The sequence below is a fragment of the Equus asinus genome, chromosome 24 (genome assembly GCF_041296235.1).
Source record: "Equus asinus isolate D_3611 breed Donkey chromosome 24, EquAss-T2T_v2, whole genome shotgun sequence".
Taxonomy (NCBI): domain Eukaryota; kingdom Metazoa; phylum Chordata; class Mammalia; order Perissodactyla; family Equidae; genus Equus; species Equus asinus.
The window spans coordinates 41,413,040-41,432,270 of NC_091813.1; the positions used below are offsets into that span (position 1 = coordinate 41,413,040).

The 19,231-nt window shown below is 38.7% G+C and overlaps 1 long non-coding RNA gene across 1 annotated transcript; it reads left to right on the forward strand.

The window, feature by feature from the left end:
- Nucleotides 1–13,337: 13,337 nt before the first annotated feature.
- On the forward strand, nt 13,338–15,958 carry LOC139041840 (uncharacterized). The gene is made up of 3 exons (XR_011497837.1): nt 13,338–13,469; nt 14,040–14,159; nt 15,820–15,958. It is a non-coding gene; the product is annotated as an uncharacterized lncRNA (long non-coding RNA).
- The last annotated feature ends 3,273 nt before the right edge of the window (nt 15,959–19,231 follow it).

Genomic DNA, 19,231 nt, shown 5'->3' on the forward strand with positions numbered 1-19,231 from the left:
TTGTGCCCTTTAGACATGATGTAGCTCCTCCCAGGAGCTCATGCCATGCCCCTTCTGAATTAACGGAAGTCACTGGAGTTTATGCCAAAATTTGCTCTGAGTAACATGTCCCCGCTGAGACAGCTGTGGTGTGGCTGGCAGCAAGCCAGGGCTTTGGGGTCCTTTGACTCTAGTCTCTTCATCCCATGCTGAGGAAGCCCAACCAGGGAGTGAAGAAACAAAGAAACACTCCATTGCCTGTGGTGGTGGAGTGAGGGATGATAGGACCCTCCTCTGTCATTCAGAGAAGCCTCTTTCAAAAGATGAGAACTGCCCGCTTTCTACCTGGGACGGAGGATCTGGCGCAATTAGACATTCAGTTTACAAGGTTTTACTTTCATCTCCTTTAAACCTCACCCTAAGCCAGTGAGGGAGGCGGGAGCTGGCAAAATGCAATACATACACAGCTCTGCTGTTTATTGAGCATGAACCATGGTCCATGGGACTCTGCCAGGACCATGCACACAAAGTAACATCCTGAGGTCCCTGTTCTGAAGGGAGTGACATGCATTCTAGTGGGTATGTAGCAGGGGAACAGACAGTAAATTGTGCATGAAATTTCTGTTAGTGTTGGTATCCTAGAAAGAGGGTAAGTTTGGACTGAAGGATTCAGTTCTGGGAAGAAGATGGCGGGGGTGGGGGGAGATTGAGGGGTTTTCATACCAGTAAAATGATTTGCTGTATGATGTTTTAGCAATCAGTATACATAATTTTTCTTCATATCCATAACATTCTAAAAAATATTTGGGGGCTGGCCCTGTGGTTGAGTGGTTAAGTTCAGGCACTCTGCTTCAGTGGCCCAGGGTTTCGCCAGTTCAAATCCTGGGTGTGGATATGGCACCGCTCATCAGGCCATGCTGAGGCAGTGTCCCACATGCCACAACTAGAAGGACCCACAACTAAAAATACACAACTATGTACCGGGGGACTTTGGGAGAAAAAGGAAAAATAAAAAAATCTTAAAAAAAAAAATATTTGAAGTGTCTTCAAAGATAAAACTACCATGTGTTTCCCTTAAAACATAGATATGAGAAGTAACCAAATTATCTAAGAAGTTATATTAAATTTATGTTGGCAGTGCTGACTTCACTTTTAATTTTTTTAATTAACTATTAGATAGATCAAAAGAATACTTATAAAATATATGTAAGTCGTGGTTCTTATTCCTGGGCACTTAAAAAATTCTATTTTGAAAAATTTCAAACATACACAAAAATGAAGAGGATGATGTAATGAACCCCTATATCTACCACCCAGGTCCGTCAATTGTCAACACATGGCCAGTCTTGTTTCGTGTGACCCCTACCTACTTCATTATTTCAAAGGAAATTCCAGATTTCCTATCATTTCATAATACTTAACTACTTAGAAATGTGCATAAATACTTAAAAATGCACCTCTAAAAAGATAAGGACTGTTTTAGACATAATACTAGAATCATATCTAAAATTAATAATTCCTCAATATAGGTAAGTATCTAGTCTGTGTTCAAATTTACCTAGAGACCTTTATAACAAATATAGATACTATTGTGGTTATCTATTGCTGTGTGACAAACTACCCCAAAACATAGAGGGTGTAAAGAAGAACCTATTTTTAGCTCTCATGTAGGAAAGTTTTTAATCATTAAGTCGATTTCTTTGGAAGGATTCAGAAATTTTATTTCTTCTTGAGTCAGTTTTGGTAAGTTATAATTTTCTAGAAATTTGTCTGTTTTATCTGTTTTAAAAGGTATAAGCATAAAGTCATTCATAATACCACCCTTTTATGGTGTCTATGGTATCTGTAGTTATGTTTCCTTTTTCATTCCGAGTAATGTTTATTTGTACCCCGTCTCTTTTTTTCTTTGTCAGTCTTACCAGAGGTTTATCAATTTTATTAACCATCTCAAAGAACCAACTTTTGGATTTGTTAATTTTCACTATTGTAAGTTTATTTTCTGATTGTGTGTGTGTGTGTGTGAGGAAGATTGGCCCTGAGCTAACAACCATGCCAATCTTCCTCTATTTTGTATGTGGGACACCACCACAGCATGGCTTGATGAGCAGTGGATAGGTCTGTGCCCGGGATCCAAACCTGTGAACCCTGGGCCACTGAAGCAGAGCCCAACCACTATGTCATCAGACTAGCCCCATGTTTTCTAGTTTTTAATTTCTGCTTTTATCTTTATTATTTTTTGCCTCCTTCTTTCTTTGGATTTATTTTGCTGTTCTCTTTATAATTTCTTAAGTTGAAGCTGTTCACTAATGTGTAGCCTTTTTTCACTCCTAAGAGATGCAACAAAGGTGATATATCTCTCTAATTATTATTTTAGCTACATACCCAAAATTTTGATATATAGAATTTTCATTATATTTTAGTTCTCAATGTCTACTTTCTGTTATAATTTCTTCTTTGAACAATTGATTATTTAGAAGTATAGCTCTTTGTTTTCAAATATGGGATATTTCTGATTATTATTTTGTTGTTGTTGTGATCTATCTGATACCATTCCTTTGAAACTTGTTGAGACTTGCTTTTTGGACTAGTGTGGGATTCTTTTTTTATTACAACTTTTTTGTTTCTCTTCTTCCACTCATTGGCAGTTATCTTTGCAATCCCCTGGGAGATGGGGATTATTTCTGATACTGAGCAACAGGCTCCCTCTGCTTGCTGTGATCTGAACCTATTAATCACAATGAGTTAGAGATCGAGAAAGGAAGTTTAATTAGACTAACTGGCTAATCAGAAAATGGGTGACTAATGTCTCAAAAACTCATCTTCAAAAATTAGAGAATCTGGAGGCAGTGATATAGGGAAAATGGGCAGTAAGGAGAGGGTCCAAGGATGTTGGTCTCCAGGCATGACAGTTTCCAGGCATCACATTGTTCCATTCTTCTGTCAACTGTGATGGATACCTTGTAGGGGTGGTTCCTGCCTGTGGTCAGCCTATTCCTGGAGAGAAACTCACCAAACAAAGTTTTAATTTATCAAGATATCGAGGAATCCATCTGTAAGCAGAGGCCATACATCAGGAGAGCATGTGAATTTTTTAGAGTACATACAGAGCAGCAAGTAGTCAGGGGCTGGGGCCAATTAGCATAACAAGATGGCCTCACTTCTGCTCACTTACATTTCTAGTTCATCCTTCCATGGAGGGTGTACCCTTTGAACCCCAGCCTTACTCTCTGTTCAGGCCCTGGGTTTTATCTTCTCTCCCCAAACCCCAGAAGGCTGTGTATATCAAAGCTCCTGTTAACCCAGTTCAGTACACACCCTCAAGATGAAAGCAGCGTCAGTGTGCTTTCCTCTCTGCTTCCCCCCCTTTAGTTTTTGACCTGACTATGCCTTACAGTCTATTCTAGTCAGTTCGTCGATGCATCTAAGAAGGTTTTTAAAAGATATATATTATCCAGCACTTTTCATTGGCTGTGAACCTAGTCGACCATTTGTCCATCAATAGAAGTCTCCATGGGCATCTTATTTGATTACTGTTGAATTCCCATAACGTGCCATAAGTAACATGCTCAAGGGGCTTAAGGCTTTGCTTAAGGATTTGAGGCACTAGAAATACTGTTAGGGAAACATTTAACATAAAATATGCAGAGTGGATGTGGATGTTCTCAAGTATTAACCAAACCTCTAATAAAGGAATACACATTGAAAAGAGAGAAATGGTATTTATATATATATTGTTTTGGTGAGGAAAATTGGTCCTGAGCTAACATCCATGCCAATCTTCCCCTACTTTGTGTGTGCGAGGCCACCACAGCATGGCTTGGGGAGTGGTGTGTAGATCTGTGCCCAGGACCCAAACCCGTGAACCCTGGCCCACTAAAGTGGAGTGCATGAACTTAACCACTATGCCACCTGGCCAGCCCCCAGAAATCATATTTTTTATGGTGAGGAAGATTGGTCCTGAGCTACCATCTGTTGCTAATCTTCTTCTTTTTGCTTGAGGAAGATTATCCCTGAGCTAACATCTGTGCCAGTCTTCCTCTATTTTGTATGTGGGATGCCACCACAGTATGGCTTGATGAGCAGTGTGTAGGTCTGTGCCTTGGATCTGAACCTGTAAACCCCAGGCCGTGGAAGTGGAGCATGCAAACGTAACTGCCATGCCACTGGGCCAGCCCCTGAGAAATGATAGATTTTTAAGTTCCATTCAAAGTCCTCAACAATACAACCAATCAATCTGAATAATTCCAACATGACCCCTACATGTTCACTGAAAAGATACATAGAAGTATGCACAGCAGCAGTTTTCAAAAACTGGAGAAGAAAAGAACCAACAAATACCTACCAATGGTAGGATAGATAAATAAATAGTGAAATGCTACATAGCAATGAGAATGAACAAACTTAACCACATGCAACTTTATGAATGAATCTCATAACTGGGAGAAGCTCAATATGATAATATATAAGTTTGTGTGATTCCATTTAGGTGAAGTTCAAAAACAGACAAAACTGACTTATTATGTAAAAAGTCAAGATGATTGTGACCCTTGAGAGAAAGTTAGTGACTGAATGGGCACATGAGGACTTCTGGGAATGTGGTCATGTTCTATTTCTTTATCTGGAAGCTTGTTACATAGGTGTGTTCATTTTGTGAAAATTAATTGAACTGTACACTTTCTATGTGTGCACTTTATATACCTCCATAAAATTTTACATTACAAAACATCCAAAATGAAATATAAAAAGCCATAAAATTTATTTAAGAAATGAAATATCTACCTGATGCAGCTCTTGGTTTTAAAAAAAAATGGTTTGTGCTAACAAAAAGTGTTAACAAGATGAAATTGTAGCTGTTTGATGACTTCTTCCAGAAAGCCTGGGACCTTGATCGTGAGATGTGGGAATTGGAAAAATGGAGATACTTATTCTCTAAGATTGGGAAAACACAGCTTTCCCCTGCCTGAGTTACAGTGTAGAATTATGAAGCACACCATGCTCTTCTCATCAGGACATCCCAAGTTTGAGCCGTGTGTAAATCTTATTTTTTATTTGTCCTCCTTCTCCTCTAAGCTTGTTTCTTCATTTATAGAAAGGGAATATTACATACCTACCACCCTGTCTGGCACCTGGTAGGTGATCTTTTATTTTGATTACTTTTTTAATGAAGTATAATTGACATTGAACATTATATTACTTTCAGATGTATAACATAATAGTTCGGTATTTGTATATATTGTGAAATCATCACCATAATAAATCTAGTTAACATCCGTCACCATACATAGTTACAATTTTTCTTCTTGTGGTGAGATCTTTTAAGATCCACTCTCTTAGCAACTTTCAAATATGAAATACAGTATTAACGATAGTTGTCAGGCTGTACATTACATGACTTCATGACTTATTTATTTTATAACTGGAAATTTGTAACTTTTGACCCCCTTCAACCATTTTAACCACCCTCCCACTCCCTACCTCTAGCAACCACCACTCTGTTCTCTGTATCTGTGAGCTTGGTGGGGTTTTTTTTTAGATTCCGCATATAAGTGAGATAATATGGTAGTTGTCTTTCTCTGTCTGACTTATTTCACTTAGCATAGTGCCCTCAAGGTCATCCATATTGTTGCAAATGGCAAGATTTCCTTCTTTTTTATGGCTGAACAATATTCCCTTGTATATATATATCACATTTTCTTTATCCATTCATCTGGCAATGGACACTTAGTTTGTTTCCATATCTTAGCTCTTGTAAATAATGCTGCAATGAACATGAGGGTGTAATTATTAATAATATTATTAGAATGTTGTCAAAGAGCAAGTTTGGTTCTAGTTTGTGTTTCTTTAATTTCTGCAATGACTCATCATCTGAGTGCAAGTATTTTCTTGGGACCCCTAAATTATTCCTCTGCTTCTACCACAAAGAAAAATCGAAGTGGCTTCCATTCCCTGCCCTTGCTATCTCTCTAAAATCTTCTTTGCTGCCAGTAAAGCATCATCATCTTACTAAGAAACGCAGGGAGTCATTTCGTCCTAGATCTATGGTTCATCTTGGGCTAGAGAAAAATCCCAAGTTCCCTAAGAAAGAATTCCAACTTGGCTTACTCGTCAAGACTTGTCAGTGGATTCCTGGATTCTTTACAAGATGGATTTGGTTCTTCATTTTAATTTATGACCTTACTTTAAACGTAGATTATCTCTTATTCTGTTGTTTGTCAGGATTCCTACATTTTTCATTTTAACTTCATTTTCTGCATCGTAGGTTTCCATTCTGAGATGCAGATAAATCATGCTGTCCCCACCTGTTTGTAATGTATTAATCATCCAGTTGTCTTCAGTGGGCTTTTCATATGGTTGCCCATTTTACATCTGTTCATTCCTTTCTTGTGCAAGATGCACAGCCTACTCCTATTTTCTATTTCTTTTTAAAATCTGATGTAAAATAGTGTATTTTTTTCCTATGACATTTTCATTGATTGAAGACTTAGAATTTATTTGGATTAGGGAGATTCCATTATTTCTATTTATATTATTGCTTTATGTTTCATGGTATTTCATTTCCTCCAGGAAAGCAGCACCTGCAGTGACCTCTCGAACGATTCTCTCAAACCTCCTTCTCAGGGAGCAGGCAGGTCTCACGTTTCTTCAGGGCAGAGATGACCTGATTCCATTTATCAGCTAATCCACAGGTAAACCTAGTGATTCTTTTGTGATGCTAGGATAGAGAGAGGAATTTATTTGCAAGGCAAATTAAAAAAACTGAACAAACTTTTATACTCTTAAGACGGGATGCTGGGAGAAACTTATTCTTCAAAAATTTGTACCTTTTCTGAAGACTCAGTTATTCCCTAAGTGGACAAAATTGTAATTTTTACTTTAAAATTAGAATTAAGATAGAGACTATTATTAGAATCTTGTATAGACATTTTACAACTGCTACTTACATTACTTTAGTCATATCGTAACAACCATGACATCATTGATGTAATCTAATATTCCTTTGCATTTTGGGTTATGTTTTGACAGTGACCTTTATCTGTGTTTTTGAAAAGATAGATAAGAGATTGCTGTGTTTTTCCCCCCAGACAAGCATTTGAAGGCTATTATTGGTATGTTTCAAGACTAAGGTTTCTGTTGTCATTGAAGTAGACAGTGAAATTATAAAACACACTTGCAAGTACTCCCAAACAGTTTATCTGCAATTCATGCGTCTAGGATTCCTTGGGAAGCTTAATTTTCTCTGCTCTTTTCTCTTTCCCTGGTTCTCCAGAGTCTTCTTAATGTCAGTGTTCCTAGGGTTCCATCTTTGGTCTTTTTTCTTCTCACGTTACGTACTCTCCTTGTGTCTACAGTCGTCACCACCACCCACACTGCTCAACTCCACATGTCCATCCCCGTTGTAGACCTCACTTCTAAGCCTCCATTTCTCTTATCCAAGTGCTGGTTCCTCCTAGAAGATGTTTCCCCTCAGATCTCAGGACCCGAGAATGGGTGGTTCCCTGAAGCTACCAACTTGCTTTTAACTTAGGGTCTCAATGAAACGTGAACTTGATTGTGTTTCCCTCTGCTTTGCCACTAGGAAGTTCCAGGCAGATTTGGTGGGTGCTCTGAAGTTGTTTTTGCCTTTTGTGTATTAACCTCACTTCTGTCTTAATCCTCTTCACCTCAATTTTTCATCTATTTCTTGACTTTTATCCTGCTATAATGTATGTATTGTATAGCCTTGTTTTGGAATAGTGAGTGTATGGATACAATATATAACCACATACGTATCTATCATAGGTATATTTACCCCTTCTGACTATCTCCACCTTGGTGGTCCATGTGGGTATACCTTACATTCAACATGTTGGAAATTTATCCTCCTCCTAAAATTCTCTGCCATGAACTAATCCAACTCGTCACTCAAACTAGCAGTAATCTTAACTTAATCTTTGACTCTTCTTTTTTCCTTCGCCACCATCACATCTGATTAGTTGTCAAATGCTCCCAATTTATTGTGGGTTTTCCTCTCCATCCCCATTGTCATAGTCACACCTGTACCACTGCAACAGTCTCTTGCCACTTCAGTTTATTCTGTGTTCTGCTTCCAAACAACCTTCCTAAAATATATCAGATCTTGTTAGTGCCCTATTTAAAACCCTTCACTGTCTCCCTATTACCTACAAGATAGTTTCAAACTACTTTGTATGATGAACAAGGCTCTCATGATTTGAATGGTGATCTCTTTTCTGTCCATAATTGTAGCTTATTCTCCCTTCTATGGGTCCATCTTGAGTCACCGTTTGCCACAGGTTGGATTCCCTTGGAAGCAGACTCTGAGACAGAGTTTGGAGAGTAGGATTTTCATCAGGGCATGCCCTTGGGATTACCACCTGTAGATGAGAAGGGAAGAAAGCAGAAAAGGGCTGAGAGAGAAGTTGGGTTGTGACAAGTGGTATGTCGGAGCTAGCTTGCATAGAGATTGGTAAATGCTATAAATCAGAGTTCTCCCTCCTCTAACAGAGAGCCCACTCACTGGCTTACCTCTGGCTGCAGTGCAATCTCCATCAAGGCTTCTGAATCCACAAAGTGTTCAAAAGCTGGGAAGGCCTTTCAGAGTTGTCTAAATTTGAGGTGAGGGGGCTGGGCATTTAGAACCTCTGTGTCATCAGTCATTGGATGAGGACTTCCCCTGAAGAAGGCAGGACCTTGGGCAAACTTCTTCAGCTGAGGCAATTCCAAAAGAGGTCTGCCAGCTGAAGGCTGTCTGTAGGCACCACCACAGCAGCTGGGACAGTAAGTCCTTCAAGAGAAGCTTACCATGGTTTCCATTTGGGCTCCCCATTTGCAGCTCTCTAAGCACCACTGGCTCTGCAGTGTTGGGAGCCAAGTGGCAGAGTGAGGCTCAAGTTTGAGATTGGCCTTTGGCTCTCATAGCCTGGCAGCTGTAACCAACAACAGAGTCTTTTGGCAAAGTCAGAGTCCCTGGTTTTCCCTCCATCCCTTGAACTAAGAATTTAAGAATTATGGATTGTCACTCTCCTTTATTAAGCTAGCCACCCAAAATCCTTTAATTCATCAGCTTCTTCATACTCTTTTATGGCAATGGTTCTCAACTGGGGACAACTTTGCTCCCGAGGGGACACCTGGCATTGTCTGGAGACATTTTTGGTTGTCACAACTGTGGGAAGGGATCTAGTGGGCAGAGGCCAGGGATGCTGCCAAACATCCTACAGTGAGTGCACACGCAGGACGGCCATCACAACAAAGAATGATCCAGCCCCAAATGTCAACAGTGCTGAAGTTGAGAAACTCTGATCTATGGCAATAAACACTCAGTGGGCATTTCATTCCCGATGACCATGGGGAAATATGAAATGAATTGTTTCGCCTCTGCAGGTTCTGAACGGATCAGAGTCATCCCTCCCCCTGTGGTTCCCGCCTCATCCTTCAATCCTAGCTGAATTCTTATTGCCTTTTTCCTTAACCAGGCCAAGTAATCAGTCTCAGAATCTGCCTATTTCTCTGGGAGGTCTATTGCCTGCAACCATCCCTGTATCAGTTAGGATGCTGTTGCAAGAAAAAGAAACCAACTCACCTTGACTTAAACAGAAGAGAAATTTATTGAAAGGATACGGGATAACTCACAGAAATCAAGAGGCTGGATTCTTGTATGCCATCTGAAGTTAGGGAGCCCAATTTGTCTAGATCCTAGCCATCTGGAATTATACCACAAAGTTAGTCTGGTGAGAACACTGCCACTGGCAGTCTGAACATTGAATTGTCCAGCCTGCGCATTGGACAGGATGTTCCATCCCAGACACTGGGTCATTGCAGTCCCTCAGCACTGGGTTCTGCTGACACTGCTGCTGCTGCTGGAGAAAATCCCCTCCTGTTCCTGCTCCTCTGCCCCCGATTTCAAAGTCTGGCACAGGAATATCGAACCTATGAGGCCTAAGATGTTAACTGCAAGTGACGCTGAGAGAGTATCTGGCAATTTCAGCTTGGATTGTGGGAGGTAGCCTTTACCTGTGACCAAAACTCATAAGGAGGGGACTCTCCCAGACACACAAAATATTTAGATGCTGGAGAGCAAAATAGTGACAACTGTTAGGTGAAAAAGGTGTTAATTGCTCCTAACATTTGCATACATTTCAGGCCATTTTGTTGTAAACATCTCTAACAGCAAAAGCTTGGTATATATAGCTTTCTCTATTTTTCCAGTGTATTATCTCAAGTTAATTCATAGGGTTCTGATCCTGTCATAACTGCTGTTTACTTTATTATACACACTCACACACACCCACACACTCATACCTTGGGTGACAGCCTGCTTACTATATTTATTTCCTCAGTATAAAAATAGAAGTATGTCCCCTAAGGATCTTACCTTTATTATTCAAATTCATTTCAACATGTGTTAGCAATGCCAAAATAAACAATGCTGGAAATAGTTTCCTAATGAAATAAAGCTAGACAGCATGACTTTTCATTCCTGTCTTTGATTAATTGTGTGCTGTTTTCTCTTTTATGAAAGATAAATCCACATGTAAAGTTATATCAAGGCAGAAAAACAAAGAGACTCTTTTTAAGAGATTTTAGTTTCAGTGTGACATTTTTCTATTTTTTTTTTTCTTATTGTCACTTGATGGATCTTTCCATTCACCTTTTCTGACAACATCCAAGATGAAAAGTTCTGTGCTTCATAGATGAGCTGATGATACCCCGACAGGGCTCTGCAAGAGTTTCTGGTTAGTCCATCTTACAAAGTGCCAACATTGTCTGGAAGACTCAGAAATTGCCTGTGAGGTAGGGCAATGACTGAAAAAAAACCCCAAAACACGTGAATTTAATGAGGCATCCTGAAGGAAGGATCCAGAGGCACATCTGTTTTGACTGTCACATGAAGACTAAGGGCAGTCAATTTGCCTATCAGTATTGGAGATGTTTGGGTATGTTGGTAAGAACCCATTTTAGGAGTTAACATACCCAAACATAGGATTGCTTTTCCATTATCGCTCAAGGTGTCTTTCCATATTGCCATCTATCACCACCCCAGTTTTATAGGTGGAGAATTTGACTTGTAGGAAAAGCAGACCACATACTCAGAATTAAAAGTCAAAGATTGAAAAAACAAGTGATCCAATAAAAACCCAATGCTTTTCCATTTATAAAGACCAGCGCAGAAAGGAAGCAAGGAAATCCTTACCAGTCGGAGGCTGGAGAGCACAACCCCCAGTTTCTTAACTCATCAGAAGGGCAGGCTTTCTTTGTCTTCTTTTTAAATAAACTTTTTATTTCAGCATAGTTTTAGATTTACAGAGAAGTTGCAAAGATAGTACAGAGAGTTCCTGTATACCCCACACCTAGTTTCCCCTATTGTTAACATCTTACATTAGTGTGGTACATTTGTCACAATTAATGAGCCAATATTAATATATTATTATTAACTAAAGTTCATATAGTTTATTCAGGTTTCCTTAGTTTTTTAAATTGTGCTATAATTGACATATACGATTATATTAGTTTCAGGTATACAACATAATGATTTGATATTTGTGTATATGGTGGAACCATCACCACCATAAGTCTAGTTAACATCCGTCACCATTAATAGTCTCTTAGTAACTTTCAAAATACAATTCAGTATTGTTAACTATAGTCACCATGCTGTGCATTACATCTCCATGACTTATTTTATAACCGGAACTTTGTACCTTTTGACCTCCTTCACCCATTTCACCCACCCACCAACCCCTGCCTCTGAGAATCACCAATCTATTCTTTGTTTCTGAGTTCGGCTTTGTTTTAGATTCCACGTATAAGCAAGATCATATAGTATTTGTCTTTCTCTATCTAATTTATTTCACTTAGCATAATGCCCTCAAGGTCCATCCATATTGTCACTGTTGGCAGGATTTCCTTCTTATTTAACGGCTAAATACTGTTCCATTGTATAATTATATATATGCTACATTTTCTTTATCCATTTGTCTGTTGATGGACACTTAGGCTGTTTTCATGTCTTGGCTAGTGTAAGTAGTGCTGCAATAAAAATGGAAGTGTATACATCTTTTCCAGTTAGTGGCTTCATTTCCTTCCGATGAATACCCCAAAGTGGAACTTCCGGGTCATATGGTAGATGTATTTGTTTTTTTTAAAGATTTTATTTTTTCCTTTTTCTCCCCAAAGCCCCCCCAGTACATAGTTGTATATTCTTCATTGTGGGTCCTTCTAGTTGTGGCATATGGGACGCTGCCTCAGCGTGGTTTGATGAGCAGTGCCATGTCTGCGCCCAGGATTCGAACCAACGAAACACTGGGCCGCCTGCAGCGGAACACGCGAACTTAACCACTCGGCCACGGAGCCAGCCACCTGGTAGATCTATTTTTAATTTTTAATTTTAACTTAGTCTCACTGGTTTATTTTGCTTTTGTTGTCTTTACTTTTGGTTTCAAATTCAAAAAATCATCGCCAAGACTGACATCAAGGAGCTTATCGCTTATGCTTTCTCCTAGAAGTTTTATGGTTTCAGGTCTTAATTTTTGTGTATACTGTAAGAAAGTGGTCCAGTTTCATTATTTTGCATGTGGCTGTCCAGTTTTCCCAACATCATTGTATATTCTTGGCTCCTTTGTCATAAATTAATTGACCACATATGTGTGAATTTATTTCTGGGCTCTCTGTTGTGTTGCACTGATCTACATGTCTGTTTTTACGTCAGTACCATACTGTTTTGATTAGTACAGCTTTGTGATACAGTTTGAAATCAGGAAGCATGATGCTTCTAGCTTTGTTCTTCTTTCTCATGATTGCTTTGGCTATTCAGGGTCTTTTGTGGTTCCATACAAATTTTAGGATTGTGTGTTCTACTGTGGAAAGTTGTCATTGGGATTTTGATAGGCATTATATTGAATCTGTAGATTGCTTTGGGTTGTGCAGACATTTTCACGGTATTAATTCTTCCAATCCATGTGCATAGAATTTCTTTCTATTTATTTGTGTTGTCTTCAATTTCTTTCATCAATGTCTTATAGCTTTTAGGGTACAGGTCTTTTACCTCCTTAGTTAAATTTATTCCAAGGTATTTTATCCTTTTTGATGTAATTGTAAATGAGATTGTTTTCTTAATTTCTCTTTCTGATAGTTCATTATTTGTGTATAGAAATACAACAGATTTTTGTATATTGATTTTGTGTCTTGCAACTTTACTGAAGTCATTTATTAGTTCTAACAGTTTTTAGGTGGCATCTTTTGAGTTTTCTATATATAATATCATGTCATCTGCAAATAGTGACAGTTTTACTTCTTCCTTTCTGATTTATGTGCCTTTTATTTCTTTTTCTTGCCTAATTGCTCTGATTATAGCACTTCCAATACGATGTTGAACAAAAGTACCAAAAGTGAGCATCCTCGTCTGTTCCTGCTTTTAGAGAAACAGCTTTCAGCTTTTCACCATTGAGTATGATGTTAGCTGTGGGCTTGTCATATATGGCCTTTATAATGTTGAGGTATGTTCCCTCTATACTCTATATACTTTGTTGAGAGTTTTTATCATAAATTGATGTTGAATTTTGTCAAGAGCTTTTTCTGCATTAATTGAGATGATCTTATGATTTTTATCCTTCATTTTGTTAATGCAGTGTAGCATATTGATTTGCGGATGTTGAACCATCCTTGCATCCCTGGAATAAATCCCATTTGATCATGGTGTATGATCCTTTTAACGTATTGTTGAATTTAGTTTGCTAATATTTTGTTAAGGATTTTTGCATCTATGTTTATCAGGGATATAGGCCTGTAATTTTCTTTTCTTGTGGTGTCCTTGTCTGGTTTTGGTGGCAGGGTAATGCTGGCCTCGTAAAATGAATTTGGAAGTGTTCCTTCCTGTCCTATTTTTTGGAAGCATTTAAGAAGGATTGGTATTCATTCTTCTTTGAATGTTTTTTAGAATTCACCCATGAAATCATCTGGTCCTAGACTTTCGTTTGTTGGGAGGCTTTTGATTACTGATTTAAATACTAGTAATTGGTCTTTTCAGATTTTCTTAGTTTTTATCTCATGTTCTTTTTCTATTCCAGGTTCCCATCTAGGATACAACATTACATTTAGTCATCATGTCTTCTTAGGCTCCTCTTGGCTGTGACTGTTTCTGAGGTTTTCCTTGTTTTTGATGACCTTGAAAGTTTTGATAGTACTGGGTAGGTATTTTGCAGAATGTCCCTCAATTGGGGTTTGTCTGATGTTTTTCTCATAAGTACAACCTAAGATCCCCTCCTCAAATTGACTTGGATGAGCACGGAGGAGTGGCCTCCTGATGCTCAGGATGGGGAGAGGCTATCTCTCCTCTTGATTCCCCAGAAAGGGAGGTGAAGTATTAAGTTAGCAAACTTCAAAAAGACCGTTTGAAAGGAAGGTCGATAACCAATTCTGAGAGTTCATGGTGTTCATAAACATTCATAAGGGGTTACAGTACTTATGCTGGGGAATATAATATTAAACATCTCATTGTTGGTTAAGATTTATTTTAGAGCACAGGACACGAAGTTCTGTTGGTTATAGTGGGGCTGATTCCCTTGTCAGCTGAGACTAAGAGCAAATAGGACTTTCCATGTTCATACTCTAATATTGAAGCAAAGACTTAAGTTTGTGACTTTCAAGTAAAATTTAATTAAATACATGGATGTGAAGATCTATAAAATAAGGGAAATATTCAGGAAATGTGAAATACACAAAGCAAATACACTTAGATTTTCTTTTTTGATGGGAAAAAAAAGCAAATATCAGGGCCTTATTCAACTACTAGCAAGATGAGGTCTAGTAAAACAAAGAGAAAATCTAAAGATTAAAGGAAAACAGGGTCAATATAAAAGATATACATTCTTCTTTCCTTCTATCCAGTAAGGAGCACCCTCTTACAATTGTTGATTCACTGTGTGTTGCTATCTATTGTATTATTCATGCAAGATATTTTCCCTGGTGGACATATATAACCATTTCTGTGAAGAAGTTCCCATATCACATTTAGAATAAAAGAGAAATTTTTAGCAAATGCAAATTCAAGATGCTGCCTTTCTTTGAAGAAATAAAAGAGCCTTTACTGTAGGAAAAAGAATTGAAATTATGAAGTTATTAGCTATTCAAGAGAATGTTGAAGAATCTGATTAAACAGTGTTTATAGATAAATATCCATTTTTTTTCTCTTTGATAGTGTAGATCTAACCCTTTAGGTTTTTATAATTAAGGTGAATAAGGAAAGTTTTGAGTAAGAACTTGAAGCATCCTGCCCTAATGACTATCACAGTACTTAGACAAAAGCAAAACCAGCTTTCAGGAGTGTTGAAAGAAATGATTTGCAAACGGCTTGGTACTGGGTGCAGGTCTTATTTAATTTACAACCAGCTGTTCCCTTTACCTCAAAGGTTATGAGAAATCTCTGCACTGATGTCATTAACCTTATGAATGGTTTGACTAGATTTCTGGGTTCAGTTTTACACCTCAAAATAATTTAAGGAAAAATCTGCACTGGAAGTTTAAAATTGTCTCCTTAACAGAGACTCTATTCACAAAGCTGCCAAGTCCTGACAATTGATAGCAGTGGGCATAGCTCAAAGAGTCACCTAAGGAGGCGGGAACCCTTTTTTGTGTGCCAAATACTGTACTCAGCATTCTACGTAAGTGATTTTGTTGAATCTTCTGAACGACCTAGTCATTATTATGTAGATGGTACAGACTCTAGGGCACAGAGGGGCGACTTGCTGAAGGTCACACGGCTTATTAATGGCAGAGTTGGGGTTTAAACCTAATTTCTATCAGACTCCATGTTCTTTCAAGTAATCTTTTCTCTTTGGTTTTCTGCAGTGTCATTCCGATGTCTCCAAGTGTGGGCTTTGATTTTAAATCCTGCCTGGACTTTGTCAGGCTTCTTGACTCTGTGGCTTAATGTTTTAAAAAGTTCTGGGAAACTCTCAGCCTTTGTTTTTTCCAATATTGCTCTGCTCCTTTCTCCTCTCCTTCTGTGACTCTAATTAAATGTATTTAAACCTTCACATAGTAGCCTCTATGCTGGTTTTTCTTCTTTTTTTAGTGAGGAAGATTGGCCCTAGCTAATGTCTGTGCCAGTCTTCCTCTACTTTGGATGTGGGTCACCACCACAGCATGGCTTAGTGAACGTTGTAGGTGTAAGCCCAGATCTGAACCTGTGAACCTGGGCCACTGAGGTGGAATGTGCCAAACTTAACCACTATGTCATTGTGCCAGCCCCTATGCTTCTTACCCTTTCTTTTATGTTTGTCACTCTTGTTTCTCTGTGCTTAACTCTGGACTATTTCTTTGGAACAATTTTCTGTTTCACTGATTCTTTTCTTTTTCTCTTAGATTGGTACCTGAGCAAACATCTCTTGCCAATCTTCTTTTTTTTTCTTCTCCTTTTTCTCCCCAAAGCCCTCAAGTGTATAGTTGTATATTCTAGTTGTAGATCCTTCTGGCTCTGCTATGTGGGATGCGGCCTCAGCATGGCTTGATGAGCCATGCTAGATCCACACTCAGGATCCGAACCAGCAGAACCCTGGGCTGCTGAAGTGGCTTGTGCGAACTTAGCTACTCAACCATGGGGCCAGGCACCACTGATTCTTTCTTCAGCTACCTGTCTATTGTTTTCTCAATTTTACTTATTGTATTTTTTCTACACTTTCTACTTGGTTATTTGACAAATCTGCGATATCACTTTTTAAATTTCCAGTTTCTTGTTCAAGTTTCCAAGATTGTCCTTTATCCCCATGAACATGGTAAGCAGAGTTTTATGATAGTTTGTGCCTAATAATTCCACTCTTTAGAGTTGCTTTGGGCCTCTTCATGCATTCTGTTGTTTCTGCCAGCTCTGGTTCGTGTTGTTTTATCTCTTCATGCACCTCATTATTTTTGCTGGGCATTGTATTTAAAAAAAAGACTTATAGAATTAATTTGGACCTAAGATGAGGTTTTCTTGCTCTAGAAATCATTTCTTCTGCCAGGCCCTGAAGGTGCTGGTGGTCCATGGACAGCAATCTGCAGCCTCATTCCCATGGTATAGCCCTTTGGAGGCCCAGCCCAGAACCTGAGGGGAGGGGTCTCAGCAGCTTCTAACCCTGGTATGTACTGGACTCTAATTTTTGACACCCCCTCCCACCACTTGTCTGCTCTCACAAGATCATCTTTTGGCTGCTGCTTCTAGACTGAGGATATAAAACTGAGGCTAGTAGAGGTTCTACCTTCCTCTTCAAAATTTTGGCCTAGTAAGTCCTTACTTTTATTTATTGCTATGATGCTTTTAAGATTCAAAAAAAAAATTCATCTAGATTTTATTGTTTCCTTCAGTAGAAGAATTGCTCCCAATGACCTCATCTGCTGTTTCCAGCTCCGAGTTACTCTTTGCTCTTTTCATGATAACCCTCTGCTTTCCGGATCCACACCAGCAAATTATCCTGTGCTGAAAAAGTTTAAACTAAGCTCAGAGAAAGATGAAGCCTGAACCCCACAATGCAAAGTGAGAGCTAACTAAATGCCTGGCAGATGGCCAGCTGTCCTGCAATGTTCATTTTTCATTTTTATCATGAGCCCCAGGTGATTCTCATGCACACTACAGTTTGAGAATCATTTAGCGAATTCATGTTCTTCATAGCTTTGTTGACAGAAGAGTGTGCCTGCGAACCTGTGTGTCTGTGTGTGTGACTATAGTCTGATTATAGATTATCTGTTGTTTTCAGTTGTTCGGAGAATCCATAATCCAGACCTGACTGGACCATAGTTGCTAAGAGTCATATATGCTACATTCAGAAATACACTGCCTCTGCCCTTGCTCTTCCCTCTGCCTGGGATTTTCTCTCCAGACCTTCACACGGCTCTCACCTCACTTCCTCAGGTCTCTCCTCAGAGAGTCTTGTCCTCATCACCCTTCTAAAATAGCCCCTGTCATCCTCTATCCCCTGACCCTGCTTTATATTTCTTCGTATCACTTATTCATTTCTAGCATTATAAAATATATATCTTTTTAGAAATTTTAATTGTCTGCTGCCTCCCTCACCCCTGCACTAGAAGGTGAGCCCAGTGGGAGCCAGGGATCCATCTGCTTTGCTCACCATGTTATCCCCAAGTTTCTGCTTTCTCAATTAAAATGCTTTGCCCTATTTTCTGCAAAATAGAATACTAGTGATTTGTTAGTGCAAACTACTTTTCAATTTCCTTTTCATGAGAAGAAATTCAAGAAGGCATTATTCTAACTTCATGTTTTTGCACTAATTTTTCAGTTGAGAATTCTTTCTACAGTGAAGTATATTTTAAACATTGTGCTTATCACACAAACTTGGTGATATAAAAAAATCAAAGGAAAAAATCTTCCACAATTACCTTATTCTAACTAGTTGGCTGTTTTGCTTTTTCCTGCTGTGGTTGAATTCTTATCCATGTGGATGAACTTTAATTTTTAAGTCAGTTGCAGAGGTCTGCAGAACTAATTGAGAAATATAGGTGACATCTGTCAGAGTTTCTCAGAGCTAGGCATTCAGGGTACTTTTTTCCTTCTTCAAATTTTTTGTTTTATCTCTTCTTTTATGTTTTAAGTATCCAAACCTTTAAACATTATAAATGATATATAAAAAAAAAGCGTTCAATGTTTTAACTTTAAAATAATTATATCAAAAATCCAGAGTTCCTAAGGACTGTGAGAGGATCATGCCAACTTGCAAAGGACAGGGAATAAAAAGCCAGAAGGCGATATTAAAATGGTTTCTTCCTCACCATATTCAACAAGGCATGAAAATTGCTTAAATGTAAAAGAAAGCTTATCTTATGAGGCAAATAAAGAATGACTTTTCCAAAAACGAAAAATCTTGAAGCCACGTACCTACCATAATACTAGAGATGTGATACTGACCCTAATAATCATATCATGTTCATTTTTTACTCAATTGTTTGAGCTTAGAAATGTCATATTCTTGTATCAGTTTAAACAAACTCATGGTCAGTCCAACTATCTGGGCATTTTCGTAGTGATGACACTGGGATGTATCTCATCAAAATTCAACAGCCAGGGGCTGGCCCCGTGGCCGAGTGGTTAAGTTCGCGCACTCGGCTGCAGATGTCCCACTGTTTCATTGGTTTGAATCCTGGGCGCGGACATGGCACTGCTCATCAAACCACACTGAGGCAGCGTCCCACATGCCACAACTAGAAGGACCCACAACAAATAATATACCGGGGGGCTTTGGGGAGAAAAAGGAAAAAAATAAAATCTTTA